General features: G+C 45.5%; 1 long non-coding RNA gene across 1 annotated transcript in view; it reads left to right on the top strand.

Moving 5' to 3' along the window:
* The window catches only part of LOC115175548 (uncharacterized), a 41,816-nt gene extending 33,017 nt beyond the window's left edge, over nt 1-8,799 (top strand). The window contains exon 8 of the long non-coding RNA XR_003872058.1: nt 8,400-8,799. This is a non-coding gene — a long non-coding RNA (uncharacterized LOC115175548). The remainder of the gene's footprint in view (nt 1-8,399) is intronic.
* Nucleotides 8,800-13,757: the final 4,958 nt, after the last annotated feature.

Below are 13,757 nucleotides of genomic sequence, written 5' to 3'. Positions count from 1 at the left end.
CTTCTACAAAGTATTGACTCAGGGTTGTGAATACTTGTGTAAATAAAGATATTTCTGTATTTCATTTTCAATAAATGTGCTAAAATGTCTATACATGTTTTCACTTTGTCATTATGGGGTATTGTGTGTAGATGGGTGAGAATCTATTTAATCAATTTTTAATTCAGGCTGTAACACAACAAAATGTTGAATAAGTCAAGGGGTATGAATACTTTCTGTAGGCACTTTACTACTACTACTAGTCTGCTATAACTACAAATACTACTTTATCAATCCAAACAAGGGAAAGTGATTAATTAATTGACTATTGTTGAGGCCAGAATAATATTCTGAGTTCTCATATTTCGCAACACTTCTGAACAATTGATTACATTCCATAGAATAGTGGAATGTGCCCATGTATTGCTTAACACAGATATTAGATAGCTTTGACTAGATTTGACACAGCCAAAGTGCTGAGGGAGCAGAATAAGTTTTTCTCTCTGTCTCCTCTCTCTCCACCCACCCTCTGTGGGGTTGATAACAACCGGATGCATCCAATTTTCAGGTGAAAAGACCCGACTTCTGCTTTTTTACATTAATAAGGCGACACTGACTCCATCTTAACTCCTCCACATTTACTGGATTGGTTGAACAGTGCAGAAGAGAACCTCCCTCAACCATTTTTTCCCTCTCGTCAGGACCAGAAAGAAAGAAATGCCTGCTAAGTTAGGTTATTCTCTCTACTGTCTGGGAGGGGTCTGAGTAGGGAGTGGAAAACTGAAAACTACTGTTATTAACTGAGAGGTTTGGAACAAACATAGACACATGCATACACACACACACACACAATAACATATGCACTATACACAAACGTACACATGGATTTAGTACTGTAGATAGTGGTGGAGTAGGGGCCTGAGGGCATAAGGTGGGTTGTGAAATCTGTTAATGTATTCTAATGTTTTTTTGTATAAACTGCCTTAATTTTGCTGGACCCCAGGAAGAGTAGCCTTGGCAGCAGCTAATGGGCATCCATAATAAATACAAATACAAACTCTCTTTTTTTATTGGTCTTGATGTCACCAGGCAGGCCAAAACTTCAGCCCACCAAAACAGGCTGGAATTTGAGGCTGTCTTTTCAAACAGCTCTTACACTAAGGGCATTTTTTTACAGTATTATTCCAAACTCATAGTGTGGAAATAACAGGTAACTACCAAATAAAGGAAACACCAACATAGTGTCTTAATAGGCCAGAACAGCTTCAGTGCACCTTGGCATAGGTTCTACAAGTGACTGGAACTCGATTCTTCCACGAGAAATTCCATAATTTGGTGTTTTGTTGATGGTGGTGGATAACACTGTCTCAGGCGCCGCTCCAGAGTCTTTCATAAGTGTTCATTTGGGTTGAGATCTTTTGACTGCAACAGTCATGGTATATGGTTTTTATTGGCACTTAACTGTATATAAAACACAGAAAAATCCCATTTTTAACTTCACTGGGCCTTTAATCCTACCACAAAAACCACTGGTTACACAACCTACAAGAAACAGTGTTTCTAATGTAGGCTGTCTTGTGTTATTTTGATTTGTTTTTAGTATTGTTTTTCCATGGATATTAGTGTCAGGAACTGGATTAATGCATACATGTGAGGACTTTGTTTGCATAAAATTATCTTTATTTTACGTCGTAATGTTATCACTCAATTATAATCCTCTTTTCCCCCACAATTCTCTCTGCCTGAAATGTACTTGTTTACCACTTAAGTCATCTTAATTTGGTTATTGCTAATTGGCGAATGACTTAATTGGAAAATTGTCAAAATCGGGGCCCTTATTCATAAAGCATCCTGTGCTGATCTAGGATCAGTTTAGCCTTTCCATTATACTGAATAATATTATATAGACAGGGGGACCTGATCCTAGATCAGCACTCTTGAATATGGACCCTGATAGACTTATCCCACTCACCTATCCTGTGAAAAGAGATCATTCTGGCTCTAGTTTATACATTAGACTACATACTTTCTCTCTATGTAATTAAATATAGCATTATTTAAATATGGAGCATGTGGTTGTGCTCTTGAAAGAAAATAATTGATTCTCTATTGGCTGTTACAGCTGGGGTTACTGATCATTTTCAAATTAATGGGATTGTCCAATACAGGCTTATAGTCATATAGAGGGTAGACGGGTTAGCGTGCATCCCAAATGACACCCTATTCCCTACAAAGTAGTGTGCTATATAGCAATTAGGGTGCCATTTGGATGTAACCTACTTGTAAGATCTATGGAGCGATTACATTCCCAGGTCAAAGGCTCTCTCACCCGAATCCAATTTAAACAAATCCTAGTCAAGTCTTAATATGTTCTCGAGCTATGCCCTTTTTGGTGCCCATTTCTTTAATGTGATATGGAGCGCTGTGACTGCTTTCATTATCGCATTAGACGATAAATTAATTTCCAAAAATAACAAAATGGATTCCCTTCTAATAATGAGTCTTACAGCTTTACATAATTACTTCTTCTGGCTTGACTGTCTGATTTGTTTGGGTGTTTGTTAATAAGAGATGGTTGGATGGAGACATCTGGGATTATCTAGTGGTCATTACTGATTTGTAGGGGCAGGCGTTTTCCCTGACCAGCCTAGAACTAGGGTCCTTGCTAGCTGGGATCCCTGACCAGCCTAGAACTAGGGTCCTTGCTAGCTGCGATCCCTGACCAGCCTAGAACTAGGGTCCTTGCTATCTGAGGTCCTTGACCAGCTTAGAACTAGGGTTCTTGCTAGCTGGGATCCCTGATCAGCCTAGAAGTAGGGTCGTTGCGATCTAGGATTTTTGACCAGCCTAGAAGTAGGGTTTTTGCTATCCAGGATCCCTGACCAGCCTAGAACTAAGGTCCTTGCTATCCGGGTCCTTGCAACGTCCCTACCCCATTGAAGTTGACATTTTGAAAGGGTTATGGTAAGGGTTATGATAAGGGTTAAGGTTAGGATTAGGGTAGCAACGTCCAAAGGATACAGGGTTGGCACTAACCTTATAACTAGAGCCCAGAGTTTTTCCCTGGTTGCAACGTCACATGGTCAGTAAAAAGTCCTGGCCCCACTGCTCTGACTCCCAACAGATTCATTATACACTGTGTGCTTTGGAGGTGACCCAAGAGATGCGACCCAAATAAACTACTCAAACAGTCTAAAATAAAGGGCAGAATAAGGTGCGTCCCAAATGGCACCATATTCTCTATATAGTGCACTACTTTTGTCCAGAGCCCTACGGGTCCAGTTTTAAAAGTAGTGCACTATGTAGGGAATACAGTGCCATTTGGGATGCAACCAGTGTTGATTTCTATTGGATCTGCAGTGATGCTGCGCTGATGCACCTAAAAAAGGGATCGCTCATCACACAGCTGATGCCAGTGTGTGAGTTTAGGTGGACTGTCTGGAGACATGGGTTTACTTTAGATAATGTCAGATGACTGTCTGTCTGTCTGTCTGTCTGTCTGTCTTGTCTGTCTGTCTGTCTGTCTGTCTGTCTGTCTGTCTGTCTGTCTGTCTGTCTGTCTGTCTGTCTGTCTGTCTCTCTCTCTCTCTCTCTCTCTCTCTCTCTCTCTATTCTACATCTCTGGAGGCAAAAAGGTGAGATTCCTATTATATTATATTCTATAGACTACTGATTGAGCTGCACCGTGGTGGGTCTATCTCAAATGAGATTTAATCACAGTGAGTTCCCGGTCAGCCACACTGTTAGAGAGAGACTGTGCAAAGTGTCATTAGACTGACTAAAGACCCTGATTGTCAGTGTTTGACTGGGAATCAGACTTGACTGTTTGGCTGACTACTCTGTTACCCTGGGAACTAGACCTGACCCTGAGTGGCTGACTACTCTGTTACCCTGGGAACTAGACCTGACCCTGAGTGGCTGACTACTCTGTTACCCAGGGAACTAGACCTGAGTCTGAGTGGCTGACTACTCTGTTACCCTAGGAACTAGACCTGACCCTGAGTGGCTGACTACTCTGTTACCCTGGGAACTAGACCTGACTCTGAGTGGCTGACTACTCTGTTACCCTGGGAACTAGACCTGACCCTGAGTGGCTGACTACGCTGTTACCCTGGGAACTAGACCTGACTCTGAGTGGCTGACTACTCTGTTACCCTAGGAACTAGACCTGACCCTGAGTGGCTGACTACTCTGTTAACCTGGGAACTAGACATGACCCTGAGTGGCTGACTACTCTGTTACCCTGGGAACTAGACCTGACCCTGAGTGGCTGACTACTCTGTTACCCTGGGAACTAGACCTGACTCTGAGTGGCTGACTACTCTGTTACCCTGGGAACTAGACTTGACTCTGAGTGGCTGACTACTCTGTTACCCTGGGAACTAGACCTGACTCTGAGTGGCTGACTACTCTGTTACCCTGGGAACTAGACCTGACTCTGAGTGGCTGACTACTCTGTTACCCTGGGAACTAGACCTGACTCTGAGTGGCTGACTACTCTGTTACCCTGGGAACTAGACCTGACTCTGAGTGGCTGACTACTCTGTTACCCTGGGAACTAGACCTGACCCTGAGTGGCTGACTACTCTGTTACCCTGGGAACTAGACCTGACTCTGAGTGGCTGACTACTCTGTTATCCTAGGAACTAGACCTGACCCTGAGTGGCTGACTACTCTGTTACCCTGGGAACTAGACCTGACTCTGAGTGGCTGACTACTCTGTTACCCTGGGAACTAGACCTGACCCTGAGTGGCTGACTACTCTGTTACCCTGGGAACTAGACCTGACTCTGAGTGGCTGACTACTCTGTTACCCTAGGAACTAGACCTGACCCTGAGTGGCTGACTACTCTGTTACCCTGGGAACTAGACCTGACTCTGAGTGGCTGACTACTCTGTTACCCTGGGAACTAGACCTGACCCTGAGTGGCTGACTACTCTGTTACCCTGGGAACTAGACCTGACTCTGAGCGGCTGACTACTCTGTTACCCTGGGAACTAGACCTGGCCCTGAGTGGCTGACTACTCTGTTACCCTGGGAACTAGACCTGACTCTGAGTGGCTGACTACTCTGTTACCCTGGGAACTAGACCTGACTCTGAGTGGCTGACTACTCTATTACCCTGGGAACCAGACCTGACTGAGTGGCTGACAACTCTGTTACCCTGGGAACTAGACCTGACTCTGAGTGGCTGACTACTCTGTTACCCTGGGAACTAGACCTGACTCTGAGTGGCTGACTACTCTGTTACCCTGAGAACTAGACCTGACTGAGTGGCTGACTACTCTGTTACCCTGGGAACCAGACCTGACTCTGAGTGGCTGACTACTCTGTTACCCTGGGAACTAGACCTGACCCTGAGTGGCTGACTACTCTGTTACCCTGGGAACTAGACCTGACTCTGAGTGGCTGACTACTCTGTTACCCTGGGAACTAGACCTGACTCTGAGTGGCTGACTACTCTATTACCCTGGGAACCAGACCTGACTGAGTGGCTGACAACTCTGTTACCCTGGGAACTAGACCTGACTCTGAGTGGCTGACTACTCTGTTACCCTGGGAACTAGACCTGACTCTGAGTGGCTGACTACTCTGTTACCCTGAGAACTAGACCTGACTGAGTGGCTGACTACTCTGTTACCCTGGGAACCAGACCTGACTCTGAGTGGCTGACTACTCTGTTACCCTGAGAACTAGACCTGACTGAGTGGCTGACTACTCTGTTAGCCTTGTTGTTTTACACTACTGAGCTGAGCGGAGATGTACTGGCCTGGTTCAATGTGAAAGGAAAATATCTGGGTCAGCACAGTAGGGTTGTCATGACACCGGCGTTGCGATACTAGGGAGTAAGGAAGGAAAGGAAACAAAACATGAAGCGGACTGAAAAACAGTCCTAATGTTGGAAAAAACAGCCTTCAATTGTCACCCAGAGTTACATTTGTTTATTTTGCTAGCCATATAGCACACAATAAGGACCCTAGAGTGAATTTTGATTAGTGTTTTCTTTTTTTCCCAAAGAAAATGTGACAACACTATAGCACAGTGTGGTTGGTCGGCAGGACAGTGGGAAGAAGGGATCAGGTTCAGTAGCTGTGCAACAAGGTTATGTCTGTGTGTGGTCCCAGGTGGAGTGGAGTCCAGGGGTGGTGATATCTGGTCACTTCAATGCGGTGGGACCCTGAGGGGGACTTCATCCTCAGTGTGGGGTCAGACCAGACCACCAGGCTATTAACACCCTGGAGGAGGAAAGATCAAACATGTAACCCTGGGCTCTCCAACCCTGTTCCTGAAGAGCTACCGTCCTGTAGGTTTTCACTCCAAGCCCAGTTGTAACTAACCTGACTTATCTTATCAACCAGCAAATCAAATCAAAGTTTATTTGTCACGTGCGCCGAATACAACAGGTGTAGTAGACCTTACAGTGAAATTCTTACAGGCTCTAACCAATGGTGCAAACAAAAGGTATTGGGTGATCATTGGGTAAGTAAAGAAATAGAACAACAGTGAAAAGACATTTGAAAATAAGAGTAGCAAGGCTACATACAGACACCAGTTAGTCAGGCTTATTGAGGTAGTATGTACATGTAGATATGGTTAAAGTGACTATGCATATATGATGAACAGAGAGTAGCAGTAGAGTAAAAGAGGTGTTGGGGGGGGGGCACACAGTGCAAATAGTCCTGGTAGCCATTTGATTACCTGTTCAGGAGTATTATGGCTTGGGGGTAAAAACTGTTGAGAAGCCTTTTTGAATTAGGTGCTCTAGATTAGGGTTGGAGTGGCTCTCCAGGAACAGAGTTGGAGAGCCTTGATGTAACCTATAGACCCCTTTCACTCCTATATGCAGACCCACAGATGCACTGTAGACAGAAAATAGAGGCGTATCCATAAGTACCTATAGACATGACATTGAGCAAGTGGACTTTAGTGTCATTAGTCTTGTCCTGGAGGCAGAACTGAAAGATTTCCCCTTAAATAGGCCAACTGCAGAGTCAAAATTGGCAAGCTTTTTGGTCTTAATTTAAGGTTCGGGTTAAGCATTAGGGTTTGCAGTGTGGTTAATGTTTAGGTTAAGGTTGGGTTTAAATCAGATTTTATGACTGTGGTTATGCCACCTAGCGACCACTCTGTAGAGTTGCCTCCAGAACAAGATGCATGATGAAAAACGCTAACCTGCCCATGTTGATGCCCCTACCGAGCCCTACTAATAAAACCATACTGCAATTCTATTTGACCACAGGAACATTTTTTATTTTGTATACTACTGCATGAACACTTGTAAATTGATTGAATTGAGATTTTTTTAAGGCCTTTAACCAAACTACTGGCTACGTACCATGATCCTAAAACTAAAAGTACTTTAATTTCTCAAAGTGTTTATTCCTCTTGGTAATGACCAGATATCATCCTCCTATTTTGCACGTTTTCAATAAGGCAGTGTTATATTGTGGGCTGCGTCGTTTTGTATTTACAGTAAAATATGAACAGTTTGTGAAGATTAAGTCGTTTTACTAGCCCTACATATTCTCATAGAGGACTTCCAACCATTTGTTGTTTAAGTTTATACTGTAATGTGTCTGTCTGGCAGGAAAACCTTGTTAAGACGGGAAAATGCATTTTTCTGTCTCGTATTCAGGCACGTAACCACATTAAAATTGCTTATTTCTCTCTGAGGTGGTTTTTGAAGGGAAAAGTGCATTTCAGATCAGAACCACTTTGAATAATACCTATTGTGGGGGGAAAAATTCCCAGGACTACATAAAACTGAAAAAAATCTATATTTATCTGAAGATGGATACTTCTGTCAAAGTTATGCGCATGTATTTGTTACCGCCACATTTCCTAACCGTGGGCCCTGGACAATTGGCCCTGGTATTACACTATAGGGAATAGCGCTTCCATTTGAGATGCTGCCACAGGAGACCTCTTCTAACTTTTCCTTTACTACCTCTTACCCCCCTGTCCTCCCCCAGCCCACCTGGCACCAGATCTCTCACTATAATACTATACCTCAGTATCTCTTTACTACCTCTTACCCCCCTGTCCTCCCCCAGCCCACCTGGCACCAGATCTCTCACTTTAATACTATACCTCAGTATCTCTTTACTACCTCTTACCCCCCTGTCCTCCCCCAGCCCACCTGGCACCAGATCTCTCACTATAATACAATACCTCAGTATCTCTTTACTACCTCTTACCCCCCTGTCCTCCCCCAGCCCACCTGGCACCAGATCTCTCACTATAATACTATACCTCAGTATCTCTTTACTACCTCTTACCCCCCTGTCCTCCCCCAGCCCACCTGGCACCAGATCTCTCACTTTAATACTATACCTCAGTATCTCTTCAGTATCTCTAACCCCCCCTGTCCTCTGTATCTTAATTACAGCCTACCTGACACCAGATCTCTCACCCCCAGATCCACAGCTATGACATGCAGTTTCTGGCCATGGTGGGGCGTTTCCAGTACGTCTCCGGGGTCGACGAGAAGGTCCTGCGGGTGTTCCGTGCCCCCCCGTAACTTTGTGGAGAACTTCGGCAACATCTCTGGCACTCCTCTGGAGAAGCTGGCCTCCAGTGTGAGTAGCAGTTCCAAAATGCAGATTTTCTATTGGTCGGCGTACCAACATCCCAATTTGTTATTGGTTGAGCGTAGTGTCAATCAACCCAGTTGCTTCCTACATCACCCCCAATTGCTACTGTAGGGCCTTTCTGCATTTCCTCACTCTATGTCCTCCTTCTCAACCGTATTGGAGGAAGAGGTCTAAGGTCCCTCCCCTCTGACCTTCTTCTCCAATGCATTTTGTGAAGCGGGCAAGGAAAGAGGATTCAAAAGTAAAAAAGGAAGAAAAAAGAATAGAGAAAAAGCCTGCACTGTTGAGATTCCCCTTTGAACCCTCTCCCCTGTATGTATGTTTGTGTGTGTCTGTTTCCATTTTCCAGGACACTGTAGATAAACCAGAAGGAGCCAGTCCTCCTGCCATAGGCCTTTCCAACAAGGCTGCATTTACACAGGCAGCCCAATTCTGATATTTTTTGTCAGTAATTGGTCTTTCGACCAGTGACATCAGCTCTGAAAACAGTCTGATGTGAAAAGATCTGATGTGATTGGTCAAAAGACCAATTAATGTAAAAAAAGATCACAATGGGCTGCCTGTGTAAGTGCAGCCTATGCACATCCTTAACTTGGTCTTTCTGCATGTAACAGTCAATGTCTCAATACATCTGGCTGATTCTGATAGTTTCTCCTTTTTTATTGACATGTGATCTTGCTCCCAAGACCAATAAAGAGGAGGGAACCAGGTTCAGCAGTGTTTCTGACCAATGCCAAGAGTCCTACTTCCACCCTCTCACCGTTAATAGTATTGCATACTGAAAAAGTATTATGTCTGAGTCTTTACTCCCACAAAACATCAGACTTACATAAAACATTTTTTTTCTTTATTGGGAAGGGATACGTTTCCCTTCCCTATACACTCCCCCAGTGCAGCCCTGAGTATCTCTCTCTCTCTTTCTCTCTCTCGCTCTCTCTACTTCTCCCTGTCTCTGTTTATTCCTGTAAGGGACAATGATATCCAGCCTTCATGACAACTATTTAGTAGACGCCGCTGCTCTGCTCTGCTTTCCATGCCTGCGTGTTAGAAGAGGGGGATGAATCCGAGCAGCTGGAGACAAATGTTATTACTGAAGATAGGAGGAAGAGAAGGATGTTGTGATGAGGGAGGGGGAGAGAAAGAGAGAGGCAGAGAGAGAGTAGCAGTGTGTAGAGGGGAAGGAGGGATGAAGGGAGAGCGAGTCGGGGGTGGGGAAGCTTTGGGTACTTTGGCTCTAGGAAATCGGTGTCAGGCGTTGTCATTCACTGTGATTGTAAAAAGCTCCTTATTTAAAGTCTGAGATCATAGTTAGAATAAAGGCTTACAGTTTCTTCGAAAAGTATTCATACCATTTGACTTATTCCACATTTTGTTGTGTTACAGCCTGAATTCAAAATGTATTAAACATATTTTTTTCCTCACCCATCTACACACAATACCCCATAATGACAAAGTGAAACCATGTTTTTAGAAATGTTTGCAAATGTATTGAAAATTAAATACAGAAATATCTAATTTACATACAGTACCAGTCAAAAGTTTGGACACACCTACTCATTCAAGGGTTTTTCTTTATTTTTACTATTTTCTACATTGTAGAATACTAGTGAAGACATCAAACTATGAAATAACACATATGGAATCATGTAGTAACCAAAAAAGTGTTAAACAAATCAAAATATATTTGAGATTTGTGATTCTTCAAAGTAGCCACACTTTGCCTTGGTGACAGCTTTGCACACGCTTCGCATTCTCTCAACCAGGTTCATGAGGTAGTCACCTGGAAGGCATTTCAATTAACAGGTGTGTCTTGTTAAAAGTGAATTTGTGGAATTTCTTTCCATCTTAATGTGTTTCAGCCAATCAATTGTGTTGTGACAAGGTAGGGTTGGTATACAGTCATGGCCAAAAGTTTTGAGAATGACACAAATATTAATTTTCACAAAGTCTGCTTCCTCAGTTTGTATGATGGTAATTTGCATATACTCTTAAATGTTATGAAGAGTGATCAGATGAATTGCAATTAATTGCAAAGTCCCTCTTTGCCATGCAAATTAACTGAATCCCCCAAAAAACATTTCCACTGCATTTCAGGCCTGCCACAAAAGGACCAGCTGACATCATGTCAGTGATTCTCTCGTTAACACAGGTGTGAGTGTTGACGAGGACAAGGCTGGAGATCACTCTGTCATGCTGATTGAGTTCGAATAACAGACTGGAAGCTTCAAAAGGAGGGTGGTGCTTGGAATCATTGTTCTTCCTCTGTCAACCATGGTTACCTGCACGGAAACACGTGCTGTCATCATTGCGTTGCACAAAAAGGGTTTCACAGGCAAGGATATTGCTGCCAGTAAAATTGCAGCTAAATCAACCATTTATCGGATCGTAAAGAACTTCAAGGAGAGCGGTTCAGTTGTTGTGAAGAAGGCTTCAGGGCGCCCAAGAAAGTCCAGCAAGCGCCAGGACCGTCTCCTAAAGTTGATTCAGCTGCGGGATCGGGGCACCACCAGTACAGAGCTTTCTCGATTGTTTGGGGCATCTGGAAAAAAGCTTGTCCGGAGAAGACAAGGTGAGCGCTACCATCAGTCCTGTGTCATACCAACAGTAAAGCATCCTGAGACCATTCATGTGTGGGGTTGCTTCTCAGCCAAGGGAGTGGGCTCACTCACAATTTTGCCTAAGAACAGCCATGAATAAAGAATGGTACCAACACATCCTCCGAGAGCAACTTCTCCCAACCATCCAGGAACAGTTTGGTGACGAACAATGCCTTTTCCAGCATGATGGAGCACCTTGCCATCCTATCATCTCTTCCTATCATCTCTTCCCTCTGCTCAAACCTTCTCCAACCTATCTCCTGATTCTGCCTCCTCAACCCTCCTCTCCTCCCTTTCTGCATCCTTCGATTTTCTCTGTCCCCTATCCTCCAGGCCGGCTCGGTCCTCCACTCCTGCGCCGTGGCTCGACGACTCACTGCGAGCTCACAGAACAGGGCTCTGGGCAGCCGAGCGGAAATGGAGGAAAACTCGCCTCCCTGCGGACCTGGCATCCTTTCACGCCCTCCTCTCTACATTTTCCTCTTCTGTCTCTGCTGCTAAAGCCACTTTCTACCACTCTAAATTCCAAGCATCTGCCTCTAACCCTAGGAAGCTCTTTGCTACCTTCTCCTCCCTCCTGAATCCTCCTCCCCCTCCCCCCCCCCCCCCCCCTCCCCCCTCTCTGCGGATGACTTCGTCAACCATTTTGAAAAGAAGGCTGATGACATCCGATCCTCGTTTGCTAAGCCAAACGACACCGCTGGTCCTGCTCACACTGCCCTACCCTGTGCTTTGACCTCTTTCTCCCATCTCTCTCCAGATGAAATCTCGCGTCTCGTGACGGCCGGCCGCCCAACAACCTGCCCACTTGACCCTATCCCCTCCTCTCTTCTCCAGACCATTTCCGGAGACCTTCTCCCCTACCTCACCTCGCTCATCAACTCATCCTTGACCGCTGGCTACGTCCCTTCCGTCTTCAAGAGAGCGAGAGTTGCACCCCTTCCCCACCGTGAACCATCAGATCCTCCTCTCCACCCTCTCCGAGCTGGGCATCTCCGGCGCGGCCCACGCTTGGATTGCGTCCTACCTGACAGGTCGCTCCTACCAGGTGGCGTGGCGAGAATCTGTCTCCGCACCACGTGCTCTCACCACTGGTGTCCCCCAGGGCTCTGTTCTAGGCCCTCTCCTATTCTCACTATACACCAAGTCACTTGGCTCGGTCATATCCTCACATGGTCTCTCCTATCATTGCTACGCAGACGACACACAATTAATCTTCTCCTTTCCCCCTTCTGATAACCAGGTGGTGAATCGCATCTCTGCATGTCTGGCAGACATATCAGTGTGGATGACGGCTCACCACCTCAAGCTGAACCTCGGCAAGACGGAGCTGCTCCTCCTCCCAGGGAAGGACTGCCCGTTCCATGATCTCGCCATCACGGTTGACAACTCCCTTGTGTCCTCCTCCCAGAGTGCTAAGAACCTTGGCGTGACCCTGGACAACACCCTGTCGTTCTCCACTAACATCAAGGTGGTGACCCGATCCTGTAGGTTCATGCTCTACAACATTCGCAGAGTACGACCCTGCCTCACACAGGAAGCGGCGCAGGTCCTAGTCCAGGCACTTGTCATCTCCCGTCTGGATTACTGCAACTCGCTGTTGGCTGGGCTCCCTGCCTGTGCCATTAAACCCCTACAACTCATCCAGAATGCCGCAGCCCGTCTGGTGTTCAACCTTCCCAAGTTCTCTCACGTCACCCCACTCCTCCGCTCTCTCCACTGGCTTCCAGTTGAAGCTCGCATCCGCTACAAGTCCATGCTGCTTGCCTACGGAGCTGTGAGGGGAACGGCACCTCCGTACCTTCAGGCTCTGATCAGGCCCTACACCCAAACAAGGGCACTGCGTTCATCCACCTCTGGCCTGCTCGCCTCCCTACCTCTGAGGAAGCACAGCTCCCGCTCAGCCCAGTCAAAACTGTTCGCTGCTCTGGCACCCCAATGGTGGAACAAGCTCCCTCACGACGCCAGGACAGCGGAGTCACCTTCCGGAGACACCTGAAACCCCACCTCTTTAAGGAATACCTGGGATAGGATAAAGTAATCCTTCTACCCCCCCCCCCCCCCCGAAGGATTTAGATGCACTATTGTAAAGTGGTTGTTCCACTGGATATCTTAAGGTGAATGCACCAATTTGTAAGTCGCTCTGGATAAGAGCGTCTGCTAAATGACTTAAATGTAAATGTAATTGATATTTTGGGTCCATGGCCAGGAACCTCCCCAGACCTTAATCCCATTGAGAACTTGTGGTCAATCCTCAAGAGGCGGGTGGAGAAACAAAAACCCACAAATTTTGACAAACTCCAAGCATTGATTATGCAAGAATGGGCTGCCATCAGTAAGGATGTGGCCCAGAAGTTAATTGACAGCATGCCAGGGCGGATTGCAGAGGTCTTTAAAAGGAAGGGTCAACACTGCAAATATTGACTCTTTGCATCAACTTCATGTAATTGTCAATAAAAGCCTTTGACACTTATGAAATGCTTGTTATTATACTTCAGTATTCCATAGTAACATCTGACAAAAATATCTAAAGACACTGAAGCAGTAGACTCTGTGAAAATTAATATTTGTGTCATTCTCAATGAC

This window comes from Salmo trutta, chromosome 36, assembly GCF_901001165.1.
Source record: "Salmo trutta chromosome 36, fSalTru1.1, whole genome shotgun sequence".
In the NCBI taxonomy this organism is placed as follows: Eukaryota; Metazoa; Chordata; class Actinopteri; order Salmoniformes; family Salmonidae; genus Salmo; species Salmo trutta.
This window is presented reverse-complemented; position numbering and strand designations above follow the sequence as displayed.